General features: G+C 37.0%; 1 protein-coding gene and 1 pseudogene across 1 annotated transcript in view; both read right to left on the bottom strand.

Annotated features, from left to right (window-relative positions):
* The window catches only part of LYPD6B (LY6/PLAUR domain containing 6B), a 164,763-nt gene that overhangs the window by 101,133 nt on the left and 45,468 nt on the right, over positions 1 to 18,162 (bottom strand). The window lies entirely within an intron of this gene.
* LOC126009946 (uncharacterized) lies at positions 10,840 to 10,964 on the bottom strand (annotated as a pseudogene).

Here is an 18,162-nt window from a genome sequence, read left to right as displayed (position 1 = left end):
GACACTGGTGGTGGGATTGATGTTGAAATGTTATGTGCCTAAAACTTCAATTATCAATAACTATATAAGTCCTGTTTCTTTAATTAAATATTTTTAAAAAATAATAACAATAAATAAAAATCAAGAAAGGAAGGAAAATGATGAGAATGAGGATTAATAGAGGAACAGGGACTAAGGGTCTTGGGTATACCAGGAATGTAGGAGAACTTTACAGATATATATTCACAGCATAGACTACAACACTGAAAAACACTGAAACATGAAATCAAAACTGCAACCATAAAACAATGAAATGTGCCTGTCAATGAGGAAGAAGGAACAGGAGGGAGCATAGGAAAACTGGTGGAGGGAAGTTGACTCTGGTGATAGGATTGATGTTGGAATACTGTAAAACCTAAGACTAAACTGGGGCCGGAGAGATAGCATGGAGGTAAGGCGTTTGCCTCTCATGCAAAAGGTCATCGGTTCGAATCCCGGCGTCCCATATGGTCCCCCGTGCTCGCCAGGAGCGACTTCTGAGCATGGAGCCAGGAGTAACTCCTGAGCACTGCCGGGTGAGACCCAAAAAAAAAAAAAAAAAAAAAAAAAACCTAAGACTAAACTATCGGGGCCGGGCGGTGGCGCTGGAGGTAAGGTGCCTGCCTTACCTGCGCTAGCCTAGGAGACGGACCGCGGTTCGATCCCCCGGCGTCCCATATGGTCCCCCAAGCCAGGAGCGACTTCTGAGCGCATAGCCAGGAGTAACCCCTGAGCGTCACCGGGTGTGGCCCAAAAAAAAAAAAAAAAAAAAAAAAAAGACTAAACTATCAATAGGTTTGTAGATCACAATTCTTTAAAAAGTTCCACTTTCCCCCACATCCCACCAATACTTGTTCTTGTTCTTTGTGCTATGTGCCATTTTCACTGGTGGGAGATGTTTCTTTGTTGTTTTAATTTGTTATTTTCCTGATGATCAGTGATACATCAGTTTATTTCTACCAATTCTTATCATTCTTCGATATTAAACCGTTTTTTAGATGCATAGTGGGCACAGATAACATTTTGAAAAAACTGTTTTATAAAAACAAAAAAATCACACAAAAGTGAGCAGTCTCATGAATAGCAACCAAAGCCCAGTTTACAAGGAAAAGGTAAATAAATTACCAAAATCATCCAAGACAAAAGATTAAGGTCTGGCATATTAAAGACATATCAAGTGTAAGAGGTTTTAATGTTGGTTCTGGTATCTAAATTCTTATACTATAGGTATCCCAACTACATGTGGGACTCATAAAAATTTTTCATTGTTTTAAAATAAACATCTTTATTATTTATTATCAGGAAGTATTGGAATTCTATACCTATTTCATGTACCAATATACCTTAATGACATACATATCTCAGGTGAAGGGGTTTTAAGTGAAAAAAGTTGAAAATGTGCCAGAGAGATAGTACGGGAAGGGGGCAGAGAACTTGCCTTGTACACAGCTGATCTGCGCTCAATCCTCAGCAGCACATATGGTGCCCCAAGCAGGAGTAATCCCTGAACAACTCCAGATGTGTTCTCCCCCCAAAAGAAAAAGTTTAGAAAGTCCTCTTCTAGGAGACTCTAATACCCACCCCCTATTCTTTCTTGTTTTATAAAAATAAAACAGAAACAAATTATCTTCAGCTCATATGTCCTATGAAAACAGACCCAGTGGCCATCTCCCATTCCCTGCATTAAATTATAACTGTTGACCAATTCACAGCCTCACCCACAAATATATATACCCCATAGGTGAAGTTATAACTGATTTCATTTCCTCTGGGGTCTTAGTGATAACTAAGGTCTTTGTCACTGATAACTGGATAGTTGCAGTTTAATGGACACATATGGAATGGAATATACCAGCTCATGCTTTAAGTCTGAAAGCAGATAAAACTGCCACATAATTTGCTTCACCACCAGCTCCCCTTCCCAACTCAAAACTGGTCTCAAACCATCCTGCATTGTCCTCTTAGAACTCTTAGGCACCTACTTAGACCATGTACCATTGTTGCCCCCACACACAAACACACATTAAATTGTCCTATATATTAAGCAGCATAGAGAGAAAACTTAGACTTCATTGCAGGTTGGTTTTTCACTTTCTTTTGTGCTATAAAACAACCATTTACTATGCATTTCCATAAGTAATCTTTTAAAAGTCATATCCAAAGTGGGGATAGCTCCAAGAAACCTGTTAAATATTCTTATGCAGCTGTTCACATTTTAGCATTTAATTAGCTATAATTGCAATTTAAAAACAATTAAACTCTGTGGGTGTTGTATGCTGCATCTCATGGTAATTCTGTCTTGACTCGCTCAAAATAGGACAATTGGGGGCAGAAGCAATAGCTCAGCAGGGAGAGTGTTTGCCTTGCACAGAACCAACCCCAGCTTAATCCCTAACATCCCGTATGGTCCCCCAAGTGAGCACTGCCAGGAGTAACCCCTGGACACACACACACACACACACACACACACACACACACACACACACACACACGAATGGGATGAAAATCTCTGGATTCAGTAACTATCTGAAATGTTTCTTTCAAGCACAATTTAATTTCATTTGCTATTATTTTGGAGTAAGGATAAGATTATTTGAGAGGAAATCATTTTGTGACATCAGAACATAAAATTTTCAAATAATCAAAATGGTGTACCCAAACCTTATACTGTAGACTTGTGGCTTCCATTCACATCTTCAGCACAGAAATACCCACTAGAACAACCAATCCCCACTAAATATCTTTGCCTTGATCATAAGTCCATTGCTTTTATAGCCTGAAAATATCCTGGAAATATTTAAATAAAAAATTTAAAAGAGAGAGAGAAAAAAGAGAAAAGAAAAATGTCTGCCACAGATGCAGGCGAAGAATGAGCAGAGGGGAAGGTAGGAGGAAAACTGGGGACACTGATGGTGGTAAATGTGCACTGGTGAAGAGTGTTGTTGATTGTATGACAAATTCAATCAAGAACAACTTTGTAACTGAAAAAAAAAGAAATGAGAACTCTATGTCTCTTTTACTCTCTCTCTCATACACACACACATACACACATACACACACACACACATACACACACACAGAATTACTCCTGACGGTGCTCATCTCATGCTCAGGGACCATGAAGGATGCTGAGGACTGAATCTGTAAGGCAAGCTCCCTATCCACTGTACTATTACTCAGGTCCCAAAGATATTCTTTGTACAATCCAAGTGGTTTTGTTTGCAAATAACCAAAAAAAAAAAAAAATTAACCTGAATTCAAGTAAAAGCAGTAAAAAAAAAAAATCCCAAAAACACCTTGGAACAAAATTTATATAAAGAATTGGAGATATAATACAGAAGTTAGGGTAATTGCCCTGAATACACCCAACCCAGTTTGATGCCCAGCACTATTTATGGATTTATGGTCCCATGAGTACTGTCAGGATTAACTGACCCTAAGCAAAATTTGGAGTAAGGATCCTGTACCACCAGATGTGGTCACAAAATCAAACCAAAACAAAATAATATGAGCATCCTTTTCTTATTTCCTGCTTTGTCTTGGATTGAATGAAATCTTCATTCAGAATGTCTGTTTCCTTCCTTGTATAAGTATAAGCTACCTTTCTTATTAATTTATTTAGGGGGCTGTATATAATATATTAATTATAAACTAATAAAGTTGTTTCAGGGATACATTATTCTAATACCTCACCTACCACCAGAGTGGCTCTATCTCTCCATCAGAGTTCCAAAGACCCTCTTTAATCTAACACCCCTACACTCCCTAATTAAGTTCAGATATAAAGACCAACTATCCAGTTTTGTTTTCTTTGTCATTTGTTCCTCCTAAATGTTGTGTATTTTGTTTCTTTTTTGTTTTGTTTTGTTTGTTTTGTTTTAGGTCACACCTGGTGGCTCTCAGGATTACTCCTGGCTCTGTGCTCAAAAATTACTACTGGCAATCTTGATGGATCATATGAGATGCTGGGGATCGAACCCAGATCAGCTGTGTGCAAGGCAGTGCCCTACCCACTGTACTATCTCTCCAGTGCCCATACTAAAGGTTGAGTTTAAGGATTTGGTATTACTTATTTCCCTAGTTGAATTATGGGCTTTACTATCCCACTCCCTCACACTCCTAACTTTTTGTCACTCAGATCAAAACTAGGGGATATTTTAAACTCATTTTAGACTACAAAATGCTGAATGGGTTTGAAAATTTAATTCATTTGCATTGCTCTCGAATGACAGTTTTAGAACAACAAAGCAAGTTGATTAAAAATATATAAGAAATAAAAAATGAAAGAGTAACCAAACACCAATTGGAACAAGAACAAGCAGACACAGCAATATGCAAGTCAAAGACAAAAAGCCATGACCCATACTTCTAGCACACCAAGACAAAACACCATGTTTCTATACAACACAGCATACAAGTATCAAAACAACAGTTGACAATGATAGGATAAATTGAAAGGATAAATAAAAGTCATTGCATGATGGAAATTTCTCTTCTGAAATAAGTGGTTTGAGAAAAGACAAACTTAAGGCAGTAGAGTTATAATTTGACCAGCAAGATTAATCTAAAAACGTGTTTAAAACCATCCTCCTTCTAAATATAATTCAAAAAAAAACATAGGGGAGTATTTATAAAATATTGTGCACAAGGTTTATATGAGACGTCACAACAAATTTCAAAGCATCACCATCAGACAGAAAACATTTCTCACTGAGATAAATATAACATTATCTGCTTCTACACAACTTCCTGAATAAATGCAAATTAAACTGCAATGAAACAGCACTTTTCACTTACACTGCAAATGGAAACACAGGGTATTAATGAAAAATATTTCATAACTCAGAGAGTTGATATGATGTGTAAATTAACTCTTGGAATTTAAGATATACACTTCCCCTTTTCCTGCCAAACAACACTTTGGAAATGTTCTTGGGATTCATTTAACAAATGTGCAAACAGAAGAACTACCAGAATTTTCATCACAGTATTTGTAATTATAGAAGAGATACAAAATCTCAACACCCACCCAACAATGTAGGAATGTCTCAAGATTTACTTAAGGAGGAGATAAGTCCATGCTACTAACATGGAACAGCTCCAAGATGTGAAACAATGAATAGTCACAATCATTGCTTTTATTTTTTTATGAAGGAGGTATTCATGTTCTAGAAAGATAACAAGAATGTGCAAACAATAATTGCTTCTGGGAAGAAGTAATGAGAAACAGATGATGTATTTTTCTCTAAGTATTTTTCTATAATATAGCTGCATTTTTACCTTATTTATGTATTTCACTCAACTAATAAATTGGCAGACAGTCTCGAGCTATTCTAGTATTCATTTAAAATACAGCATATAAATAATAGAAAGCCTCTGGTGATAAACCTAAGAAAATATATAAATCCCAAATTCTTTTCCACATTCCCTTAAAATTCCTTTATTGATGAACTGTCAGGACCAACATGTCCATGCAGTTAAACCAGCAAACACGTCCAGCGAGGTTTTCAAGAGATTCATTACATGATGGGTCATGTAAAAATGCTCACTCAGAGCCTGCAGCAAGACCAGTACAAGCAAGTGAACACTGCTTCTTTCCAAACCTCTTGGATATCTCTCTGTTCTCTCTCTCCTCGCTACTCCTTGAAGATATACCAAGCACATTTTATTCACACATTGAAGGTACACTGGAGGTATACAATGCACCTTCACACATTCTATTCTGTTTTATGTAACCTCCTATCTCTACTACCAGAGCATCACTACCTACATTAGTCACCTGACTTAATCTCTTAATTTGCTCAGGCTCCTGACCAATAGTTATTCACCAAGATCTTCGTTGACCAGCTCATCTATAAATTCACCATCTTCCAGTCCCCTTCCTTCTCCTTACTCGTATCCTTTTTCAATATTTCTCGCTATCTAACATGATTTTCTCATCTTCCTTGTTCGCCTCCCATTCTAAAAGTACCATGACAGCACGGTTTATTACTACCTGCAAAGTAAATAAATGTTTGCCACAGAAGTTGAAAAGAAAATGGCATACTGTAAATCTGCAACTGGAGTTTTATGTTGTGACTAAATTCCTTAGGTAAGTGTGTTTTGCTTGACTGATGCTTCACCAATGATCAATGATGACATGATCAAGGCATCAAAGTTCTGGCTGGAACAAGGAAAGACTCAAGAAAATAAGAAAAAACCTATACTATGACACAGTCTTGCCCAAATGCATCAGAACACAGTATTTCATTTAAATTCCTCAGGCTAACATTTTATTCTTTAACAATTTGTACTAATTTTATTGTTCACATAAACATAGTAGTCAGAGAAAATGCCTTTTCAAATAATGTGAGAAATAAAACCCCAGCAGCACAGAGATTTTCCCAAAAGAAGGACTGACTGAAAGAAATTAGAAATATAAACTTATGGGAGAGGTATTTGCCCTCATGGATGAGTAGAGTGAGTCCGATCTACCGTATTTTCCAGAGTATAAGACGACTTTTGAAACAAACAAAAAAAGTCAACCAAAAATTGGGGGTCGTCTTATACGCCGAGTATATCCCGAAAAATGTTTCAATATGCCGCTAAACAAATATTGTCTGAATATTGCCACAAAACGAATTTTCCAACTCGATCCTGCACCAATCACCACAAGGCTGCTTGGACCGCCTCTCTAACTCAGCCAATCCAAGCAGGTTTTTTATGCTTGCAAATTAGACATTATTCTGTATCGAATCTACACTGTAAAAAGCCTGCTCAGATTGGCCAGAGTCAGAGAGGACGTCTATGACAGTATAACCTCTGAACCTTTGCTTGTTGTGATTGGCTCACTGTGGTACATACAGTTGCAGCACAGGAACGTTCTGTCTTATACAGTGAATATAGGCCTAAACCTATGTTTTAACTGTAAAATTAGGGGGTCGTCTTATACGCCAGAAAATATGGTAAGTCTTGAGAATGAAGAACTAAGTTGCCTGACTCTGGATGAAAACCCCATACTCATCCCCAGTTCAACTCTTTGCCCCCTTTGTATCACCTGAGAAAGGCACTCTCCTAGGCAGGAAGCAGTCACTCTTCTAGAACATCTTTGCAGAAAGCACCATGTGAAGGGAAGGCTCCACTTTAGCTCTTGAAGGAGCCTAGTAAGCATTGAATATAGCCTCACCCACAATCCTGGTCTCCCCACTCTATCTCAAAGAGTAGGTGCCGACCCCATAGTAAAATGAATCATTGTCTTCTTCCCTTAAGTCTTTTTTTTTTTTTTTTTTTTTTTTTGGTTTTTGGGTCACACCCGGCAGTGCTCAGGGGTTACTCCTGGCTCCATGCTCAGAAATTGCTCCTGGCAGGCACGGGGGACCATATGGGACGCCGGGATTCGAACCGATGACCTTCTGCATGAAAGGCAAACGCCTTACCTCCATGCTATCTCTCCGGCCCCCTTCCCTTAAGTCTTAACCTACAAAATAGAGTTTGATTTTACACAGTCCTTGGGAGGAACATATTATATACTTTCTGAAAATGAAAGTATAATCAGCTTCAAATCAGCACCAAAGAAATCCCAATTCCAGGGAAGAAAGTAAAGAATGAAAGATACGTTTCCCTCAGGCATCCATCTCATCTTCCATGACAGGCCAGCCTACTATGTGGATTGTTTTTGAGTGAAGATCAATCAATTTCCTGTGGATTTCAAGAGAAACTTAACCACTCCCTTAATTACCTAGAGAATTGAAGACTGTGGACCATATTTAGATGTAAATAATCTCCTTAAATAACCTTTCTATGAGAGACCTATCTCTATGGCAGGACAAATATCTAAATCCAGAGCATGGTAGAGAAAGATCTAAGAGACTAGAGTGTGTGCTGGCATGTTGGGTGCCAACTCCCAGCCCCAACATCACCTCCAGGAAGTGCTAAGAAGACATGATAGCCCCCAACACCTCTGAGCTGGAGCAACAGCATGGTACTGGACCTGAGCTTTGAAATTGAAACGTCAGGCTTACACAGCTGGATGAAGCATCAACTGGTGAGACCCCTTCGAAAACAAAATAAAAATAAATAAATATAGTTCAGTAAAGCTGGAGAAATGGATTCCAAGAGCTCTCATATGTGAAGCTTTCTATCTTTCTTACTATTTGCATTCCTGTCTCCCTTCCACAGAACCCTACTGTTATCACACATTATATATATATATATATATATATATATATATATATATATATATATATATATATATATAGGATCTCTGTGGCTTAGTAAATACAATAGAGATGATACTAGATATATAGGCCTGTGTGTTAGTACTTGTATTTTGGGAACTTCCACTGGAGATTTTCATTCAGCCATGAATGCCAATATCAGATTGGCAGCAGAAGACTTATATCCTGGTGGCAAGGATGGAGAGCTTCATAATATAGAACATCCTGCAGGATACCTAGATCTGAAGTAGTTAATAAAACAAAATAAAAAGGTGAAAAAATATGGAAAAATAGATTGCTTCATAAAAATACTAGTTGAGCGTGTTGGGTATCAAGTCAACACATGACTGTGTAAATTAGGGATGCGTTTATTCTTTCTAGCCTTCTCCTGAGTTCTGATCAAGAAATTGCAAAGTCAAGAGCCTGATTTTCACATTGAGAAAAAAGCACAAGGAAAGGCATATCCTACTTGATAATTAGACAGCATAGATTATAACAAGACTAAATCACTTTTTATTTTGTTTTTGTTTTCTCAATGTGGGAAACAATAATTTCAATGTTCCGTATACAGTTCTTCTTTGTATAAGGATCTATTTGTAAAAGTTTCTTTAAAAGGTCCCTTTAGGAGTCAGAGAACTAGCACAGCAGGTAGGAAATTTGCATTGCATGCAGCCAACCCAGGTTCGATCCCCAGTATGCCATATGGTCTCCAAAGCCTGCCAGGAGTAATTTCTGAGCACATAGCCAGGAGTAATCCCTGAGCCCCACCAGATGTGGCCCTAAATGAAAAAAAAAATCCTAGTTATCTCCATCACTGAGTAAAGTAGTAAGGAAATCACAATGTAAGGAAGTAATGAGAAAGATTTAACCGTTATATTCATGAGACCAACCAGGTAGCTATAAAGAGTTACCTGCATTAATTCTGGGGAGAAGACCCCTTGAGAACAGTAGTCTGAGAAAGTTTCAAGAAGGGGAGAGGACTTGAGGGGGGCCACAAAAAGAGGCAGACTGCTGTGAGTGATAGCCACCATCTCTTTGCAGAGATCAATAAGGTAAAACTTTTGAACTGGACTCAGGAAATCATAGAGGCTTTGTGAACATGAGGAGGAAGGCTACCCAGCAGCGAGGGCAACTCTGTTATTCCTAGTAGCCTTACTGATAGTTCTGTACTTGAACCTCTTAACTTTGTAAGTGAAAAGGTGCTAGATGATTTAGGGAATCACAGTGAACAGCAGGAGGAAAATATTTTGGTCTGAGACATTCAAGTATCTAAAGCCCTTGGATCCAAGTATCCAAGATCTTTCATGATCCTTGTAAAGAGACCTTCTATCTTGGGAAACTTGATAAAGAAAAAGAAACCAATAGGTTTAAAGCAGAACATAGAAAATTCAAATTAGCTGGGCAGAAATGTGACTATACGTATAGGGTAGGATGCTTGAATTAAAAGAACTACTTGTCTTTATTTTAATGGTAAGTGCTTATTAAAAATTATGTGTAAAGGCACAAATAAATAAATATACATCATCGAGCTTTAGTCATGTTTCTCCACCTTCTTACTATAATGGTCCATGCCCCTGTCTCATTCCTTAGCTCAGAAACCCTTGGTTTATTCCATTTGTTCCAGAATTTAGAACTGTTGATTCTCTATATAAAGAACTCTCTATATAGAGAATTAGTACTTTTTCTCCTATTCATCTGTGTGAAGTTGATCAGACAGCTCAGGAAGAACTTGGAAAAGTTAGGGGATAAGTTAGGGTAGACCCCTATTCTATTGAAAAACAACATTAAGGAAGCTAGACCACAGTATCTCCATGAAGCTTTTCCACAGCCTACTCAGTAACTCCTTATAGTTTAACCTGATTTCACCTCAAGTTGATGTAAAATAAATTCTTCTTGCTTTCACTAAAAAGGAAGAACTCACAAAGATTCTCCATTTTATTTACCTTGGAATAGTTAAGGGCCCCACTCTGCCTTCTCTGCTTCTAATAAATGCAGTCTCTTCTGCAAGCCCCTGGCAAACATCCCATAGGTTTCATTTCCTCCTGGACTGTAAAAAACTACAAGTTTAAATTGGAAAGTAAAAGTTATGGCTCTGCAGATTTGACTTCTCAAATATTTCAGCTGCAGTATTATCCTGCTTCACTTGTTCTAGTTTAAACAGCGCAGAGAAGGAGAACACAATTGCTGCTTGAAGCATCTGTTGCCACTGACCCTGGGTTACCTCTGCAGTGTATGCTTACACCACTTACCTACCATTATTAAGTGCTCCAGTGACATTAGTACAAGAGGGGGCAGGAACAGTGTCAACCTAATGAGGCGACAGATTGTATCTTATGGTTTCCATCTGAAAATCTGAACAGCCCAGCCTGTGTGCTAATCAAGTCACCAAGGCTCTTCATCCTGGGACAACAGGAGCCTTTGTCTACACCTGAGAGGAAACTGAACTGCCTCCTTTCTAGTGCTAATAAGCTTCCAAGAGCTTTTACTGTTCCTTGGGAAAAACTGTTCTCCCACTCTGGCTCAGGCTTCCAAAGCAAGGAATTGGAGGGGCCTAGAAGACTCCCTTTTCCTCCGGGGCCAAACCTGAACTCCTAGGCATGCAAGTTGACAATGGATCTTTATTTTTCCCTATAGTAGGACTATAATTCAGTAGGATCTGAGGTTAATATATTTTTTTACTGCAGTTACTTTAGCAAACCTGGTTTATTCTAGTTCTGCTACTTAATGCAGAATTAGTGACCAAGCTTATGCATAAAATTGGATCGTTGAGCTCAAAATTACCGGCACTTTCTATGACACTTGCCATGAACCAAGGATTCCATGTATGTTGCTGAAAGAAAAAATTCATGAAGAAAATAACTGAGTTCGCACTGGGTTCTGAAATTTCTGGTAATCATTCCTCTGAAATGGGGATTATAAGGGGTTTCCACATGTTTTGTGTATAAATAAGAGGAAACAAAATATTACTTTGGAAGACAAAATACTATCAATACTAATATTATTATTATTATATATAATAATAATAATAATAATAATGCACTAAATGCATGTTTCTGAGATCCCTTATTCTTTTTGGTGGAGGATGGGGTGTGTGCTCAAGATTTACATCTGGTTCTGATAAGACATAGGTGTTGGCCACAGATAAGGCAAGTGCCTTAACCATTGCATGGCATACACATTTAAAGGAGCAGCATTAAGTCAGCATTCTTTTCTGTATATTTGTAGCTCAAAAGATCTAGTGGGCCCATGTGGATTTTTCCCATCCATACCTGCTGATGTAGCAAGAATCTAGATTGCTCAGGAGCAGATTCTCTGCATCCTTAAAAGCCAACATGGATATGTAATAAGTGTCTATTTGAATGCCTGACTAGACCTGGAGTGACACCACACAATGGCAGATTATGTTCACAATTAAATTTATATTTAACTTAAAAATGCAGTCAGTGATTGGAAAAGTCTACTTTGCAGTGTGATAGTATGACTTGGATTCCTACTGACAATAATATGTGTTTTGTTCTCTAAGAACTCTAGAGCCATGACAGAATATATAATTTCTGGCATACAACGATGTTTATTCAATGTGTATAACTTAGCAAGCGTCACTTAAAGATGTGAGCATCAGGTTAGGAGTTCAACCCCGAGCAGTACATGTGTAAACAAATCATCAACACTCAGTGAAACAACAGAATGGGCTCTAGCACCATCACTGAATCTGACCATTGGTAAGGTTCAGGACCAAGAGTGAGACTCAAGATTATCATAAAAGTGACTATGACAACCTCAACTTTAACCATCTAAACTTAAAGGGGCCTCTTATACTGGTAGGCCAGGGGGCAAAGGGTGGTGGTATAGGATGTACTCTGGGTACCTTGGTGGAGGGAGGTTGACACTGGTCATGGGAATGGCCCTGACTCACTGTATATCTAAAATTAAACTATGAAGGACTCTGTATATCACAATTGTTTCAATAAAATAATTTTTTGTGACAAAGGAAAAGGAATGGAAAGTAGCATCCACACTTTCCTCTCTGCAGGTGGTCAGATTTCACATGCTAATGATGTGCAATTAATTCTAGACATTCTTTTCTAGGTACAAACTTGCCAAGGACTTGAGACCAAGTCTACACATTTGAACAAGAGTGCAGATGGCAGAGAGACTATAACTTGAGTTAAATACTAGATCCCTGTAAAGTAGAAGGTAAAAGTGACTATGGCTGTTAGTCATCCTGGCTTGGCTTTACCCAGCCCTGGTCCTAAGTAACTGAGATACTATAGTGTCTGGACACTGTCTGTGACTCTCAAATTCAGGACCTCAATGAAGGGGAAGGCTACTAGAGGTGAAGAAATGTACTATGTGGCTGCACATCATTTCATCTCTTCAAATCTCATCATTAGCATACAAATTCATCCTAACTCTAGGCACCAAGTCCCCCAACAACACACAAGAAACACCTCCATATTTCAAAAGTCACAATGGGAAAACAATGCTTAGTGAAGATGGTAGCCTTGAAGACTCAACCAGCAAGAAGCATCTATATAATATCTCTGTTAATGACATTAAAGAGAAAATATTGAGAATGTTTAAGGAACTCAAAGAAAAATGGAATTAACAGCCTATAAAACAAAAGATTATAAGAGTGTAAATGGGAAAACTAAAAACAGAAATGAGAGCACTGAAAAACTTTGTAGGTAAAATGAAAAACTCACTGGAAAGACTCACCAACAGAGTAATTGCTACTTGATACAGAAACAATAAATTCCAAGCTGAAGTACAGGAAACATCTAGACAACAGCAGCAGAATATTGAAAAAAGGGTCTCAATATAAATAAATAGCTGACAAGAGACCTTTGGGATAAATCTAGGGGGTCAGGAAGACAATCCTAATGACGAAGCAATAGTCAAAGAATCCATTACTAAGAAGTCCCCAAAGCTTCTGGGAGAATGCCTGGTCACAGATCCAGGAGGCCAAAAGGGAAGGGTATCAGCTAGAAGAGAACCAAATAAAAATACATTAAAACATATTCTAATCATAATAAAAAAGTATATAATAGTTAAAGCAGGATGATCCAAGAAAACAATCACAAAAAGGAGTGTTTTTTATATTTGTCACAGATTTACCAAATAAAATCCTTTGGATCCAAAGATATTGATGGGGTATAGATTTCAAAAAATTAACAAAAGGAGCACCTCGGGGCCAGAGGGATAGCATGGAGGTAGGACATTTGTCTTGCATGCAGAAGGATGGGGGTTCAAATTCCAGCATCCCATATGGTCCCCCAAGTCTGCCAGGAGCAATTTCTGAGCGTAGAGTGAGGAGTAACCACTGAGTACCACTGGGTGTGACCGAAAAGCAAAAACAAAAAAACAACAAAGAAACAAACAACAACAAAATAAAGGAGTACCTCACAAGGAATACATTAACCTGCCAGACTCTAATCCAGATTTAAAAGAACAAGACACAACTTTAAAGGTAAACAATATCTGTGAAGAAATTGTTTTCTTTTTCTTCATAGACTCAATAGAAACTTCATAGAAATTTTACAGATTCAAACTATCTTTGCAAGAAGAACTAATTGGGCTACTTATGATAAGAAAAATTCCCCCCCCCAAACACAATCATGTATGTAATCAAGGTGTTTAAATAAAATAAAATTAAAAATTAAAAAAAAAAGAGAAAAATTCCCCAAACATGACAAATTCCTTCAGAAACATGGCATAAAACTCCCTGACAATCTCTATCTATATCAATGGGCATCTGTTAAGAGGCACAATAGCAGGATAGCTTATGCAATTATATACCCAACATGCATACAAAAATATTTGAATAATCAGAGCTAACACAGACCAAAAGTTGGAAGACAAAATACTTCAAGCAAACAACTCCCTCAAAAAGACTGAGGTGGACTTACTAATATCAGGTGATATTATACATCAGGTGCAAAAACATTACAGGAGACAGAAAAAGTCATTTCTTAATAAATCAAGGGGCATGGATATCAGGAAGAAATTACACTTATAAACATATATAGATGCTTTGGAGACCAGCAAAATACTTAAAACAACTGCTAATAGACTTGAAGGAAGGCATCATTAGCAACACAGTTGTAGTTGAAGACTTCAACATTGCTCTGTCATGTTTGATAGATCAACCAAATTAAAAATCAGCAAGAATATACTGGATTTAAGGAATAAATGAAAAAGAAAGGTTTAGTAGGTATTTTTTTTGTTTTTTGTTTTTCGGGCCACACCCGTTTGATGCTCAGGGGTTACTCCTGGCTAAGCCCTGGCTAAGCGCTCAGAAATTGCCCCTGGCTTAGGGGGACCATATGGGTCTCCAGGGGATCGAACTTCCTTGGCTAGCGCTTGCAAGGCAGACATCTTACCTCTAGCGCCACCTGGCCGCCCCGAGAAAGGTTTAGTAGATATTTTATCTCAAAAAGCTGATTCTTCTCCAATGCACATGGTCTAATTCTCCAACATAGACCACATGCTGGTTAACAAAACAAACCTTCACAAATCAACTATCTTCTCAGACCATGATATACTGAAAATAAAAATGAATTACAAAGAGAAATGGAGAAAAAACTCTCAATCTTGAAATTCAAAAGCTCACTACTGAACAACCAATGGTTCAGAGAGGAAATCAGAGAGAAAAATAAAAGATTAATGGAAAGATGGAATGAGAACACGAGCTATCAGAATTTGTGGGACATGACAAAAGCAGTGTTAAGAAGAAAATTCTCAGCTCTGCAATCATATATCAGGAAGGAAAAAAGGGTTCACCTTAAAAACTTGACTACCAGCTAAAAAAAATTGAAAAATTACAAAACAAAGGAGCAAAAAGCAGGTAGCAGGAAAAACTAATAAATGAAATAAATTAATAAACTTGAGACTTATAATTAATCCAAAAATCTAATGGAGGCAAGAGTTGGTTCTTTGAAAAAAATAATGAAGTTCAATGAACCACAACTAATACTTACATAGAAAGAGCAAGCGAACTCCAATACCAGAAATAATAAGGAGGGATATGTCTACAGATAGCACAAAAATTCAAAGGATCATCAGTGATTACTCTGAAAATTGTCATTCCACAAAATAAGAGAACACAGAAGAAATTGACAAATTCTTAGACACTTATAACTTCCTAAGTTTAAACTAAAATGATGTGGAATACCTGAAAAAAAAAACTATCATTTTTGAAGATATTAAAGTGGTAATCAAAAGTCTTCCCAAATACAATTTCTCAGGTCCTGATAGATTTACTGGTGAGTTCTTTGATACTTTTAAAGAAAAACTATTGTCAATTCTTATTAGGCTCCCTCTGAAAAAAACAGAAAAACTTTCAGTTTCTACAAAGTAACCATCACCCTGGTATCAAAATTAGACAAACACTACAAAGAAAGATAATAACAGTTCAATATTCTTGATAAACACAAAGTCAAAGATCCTAAGTAAAATACTAATAAATAGAATCTAACAACTCATCAAAAAGATTATATAACATGATCAAATAAAATTCATTCTGCAGCTATAAGGGCGGTTTGACATATGCAAGTAAATAAATATAATACACCATATCAATGAAAGAAAATAAAATCAGGGGCCGGCGAGGTGGCGCTAGGGGTAAGTGTCTGCCTTGCAAGCGTCAGCCAAGAAAGGACCGTGGTTCGGTCCCCCGGCGTCCCATATGGTCCCTCCAAGCCAGGGGCAATTTCTGAGCGCTTAGCCAGGAGTAACCCCTGAGCATCAAATGGAGGTGGCCCAAAAAACAAACAAAAAAAGAAAAGAAAAGAAAATCATATGATCATATCTATAAATATAGAGAAAGCATTTGACAAGATCTAGTACTCATTTATGATACATTTTTTTAAAACTCACAAAAAAAGGGAATTGAAGGAACTTTCATCAACATAGTCAAAGTCATTTACCACAAGCCCACAGCAAATATTATAGCCCAAGCTAAAACTAAAAGCCTTCCCTATAAGTTAAGGCACATAAGATTGCCCAGTTCTATTCAATATAGTACTTGCATAGCAATTAAGCAAGACAAAGATATTAAGGGCAGACAAACAGAAAAAGGAAGTCAAACTCTCACTATTTGTGGATGACATTATACTTTATTTAGAAAATCCAAATTACTATATGTAAAAAGCTCTTAAAAACAATAAATTTGCAGTGACAGACTACAAAATTAATATGCAAAAGTACATGGTTTTCCTCTATGCAAATAATAAAAAAGAGAAATATTTTGTAAAAAGTTCATTCACAATTGTGCCTCAGAAAAGCAAGCACTTCAGAATTAGCTTAAATAGATAAATAACCTATACAAAGGAAGCTGCAAAATGCAATTCCAAGTAATAAAGGAGGACACAAAGAAATAAAAACAGCTCCCCTGCTCATGAATTGGGAGAATTCATATCATCAAAATAGCAATACTTTCCAAAACACTGTACAGATTGAATGTGGTTTATATAAGAATACCTATAATATTTTTCAAAAAATTGATCAAATACTCATGAAATACATATGAAACGATAAATACTCCCCTTCCAGCTGAATAGCCAATGAATTCCTTAGGAAACAAAAGATAGGAGAAATAACTTTCTCAATTTCAAACTGCCCTAAAAAGTGGTAGTAATTAAAGCAAAATGGTATTGGGAAAAAGACATACCTTCAGATCAATGGAAAAGAGCTGAATATCTAAAACATACCTTGATTTAAATAATCAGTTACTCTTTGATAAAGGAGCAAAAATATGAAATGGAGCCAGGAATACCTCCTCAACAAATAGTGCTAGGAAAACTGGTCAATAACATGCAAAAAAAAAAATGGGTAAGAACAACTCAGATTTCCTTCTAGTGCTATGCCTTAATATCAGGCATGAATCTATAAGGTACATAGAAGAAAATATGGGCAGAATTGTCTGTGACATTAAAGCTAAAGGCATCTTCAAGAATGAAACACCACTGTACTAAGCAAGTGGATGCAAAGATAAACAAATGGGATTATACTAAATTGACACTGCTGTGCATCAAAGGAAATGATGGGAATAATACAAAAACAGGCTATAAAATAGGAGAAATTATTTATTTCAGCACTAATATCAAAGGAGTTAACATTATATATATATACATATATATAATATTACTGGAAGAACTTCACAAGAAGAAATCCAACTTATCAGACAATGGAGAAAAGAGGTGAACAGTAACTGCCTCAAAGAAGAAATACAGATGATGGTCAAAAGGCACAAGAAAAATGCTCTCCATCACCAATCATCAGGGAGATGCAAATCAAAACAACAATCATCTCCCACCAAAGACTGGCTCAAATCAAAAGAACAAAAACAGCCAGTTCTAGCATGGATGCTGGGAGAATGGAATTCTCATTCACTGCTGGTTGGAATGTTGACTGGTCTAGCCTTCCTAGAAAACAGTATGGACATTCAAAATAAATTTAGTAATTGTGCTTTCATTTGATTGACACAGCAATTCTACTCATTGGAATATACCCCAGGGGCCTAAAAACCAAATTGAAAAAATTCATTTGTTATTCTATGTTCCTTGCAGACTTCTCACAACAGCCCAAATCTGGAAACAACCAAACTGCTCAAGAATAGTTTATTGGATAAAGAAACTATGAAGCATCTACTTAATTGAATGTTACATGACATTAAGAAAAAAAAAAGAGTTATGAAATTTGCTGGTATATGGAAGGATCTTGAGAACATCAGGTTGAGTAAAGTAAGTAAGTGGAAATCTGACACAGAATTCTCTCTGATGTATCAGATATAAAGAAACATATAATAATAATGAATACCTAAAGACTTGGAAACAAAAACATGAGAACTGGTATTTAGCCACTTGAGGGGGCTCAAAAATAGGAAAGAGGTCCAGGGAAGAGGTCAATGTCTTTTAGAGTAGTGTTCTACCAGAGGAAGAGACAGTAC

Source organism: Suncus etruscus, chromosome 5 (genome assembly GCF_024139225.1).
Source record: "Suncus etruscus isolate mSunEtr1 chromosome 5, mSunEtr1.pri.cur, whole genome shotgun sequence".
Taxonomy (NCBI): Eukaryota; Metazoa; Chordata; class Mammalia; order Eulipotyphla; family Soricidae; genus Suncus; species Suncus etruscus.
The sequence above is the reverse complement of the archived record's forward strand: the minus strand, read 5'-3'. Positions and strand labels throughout refer to the sequence as shown.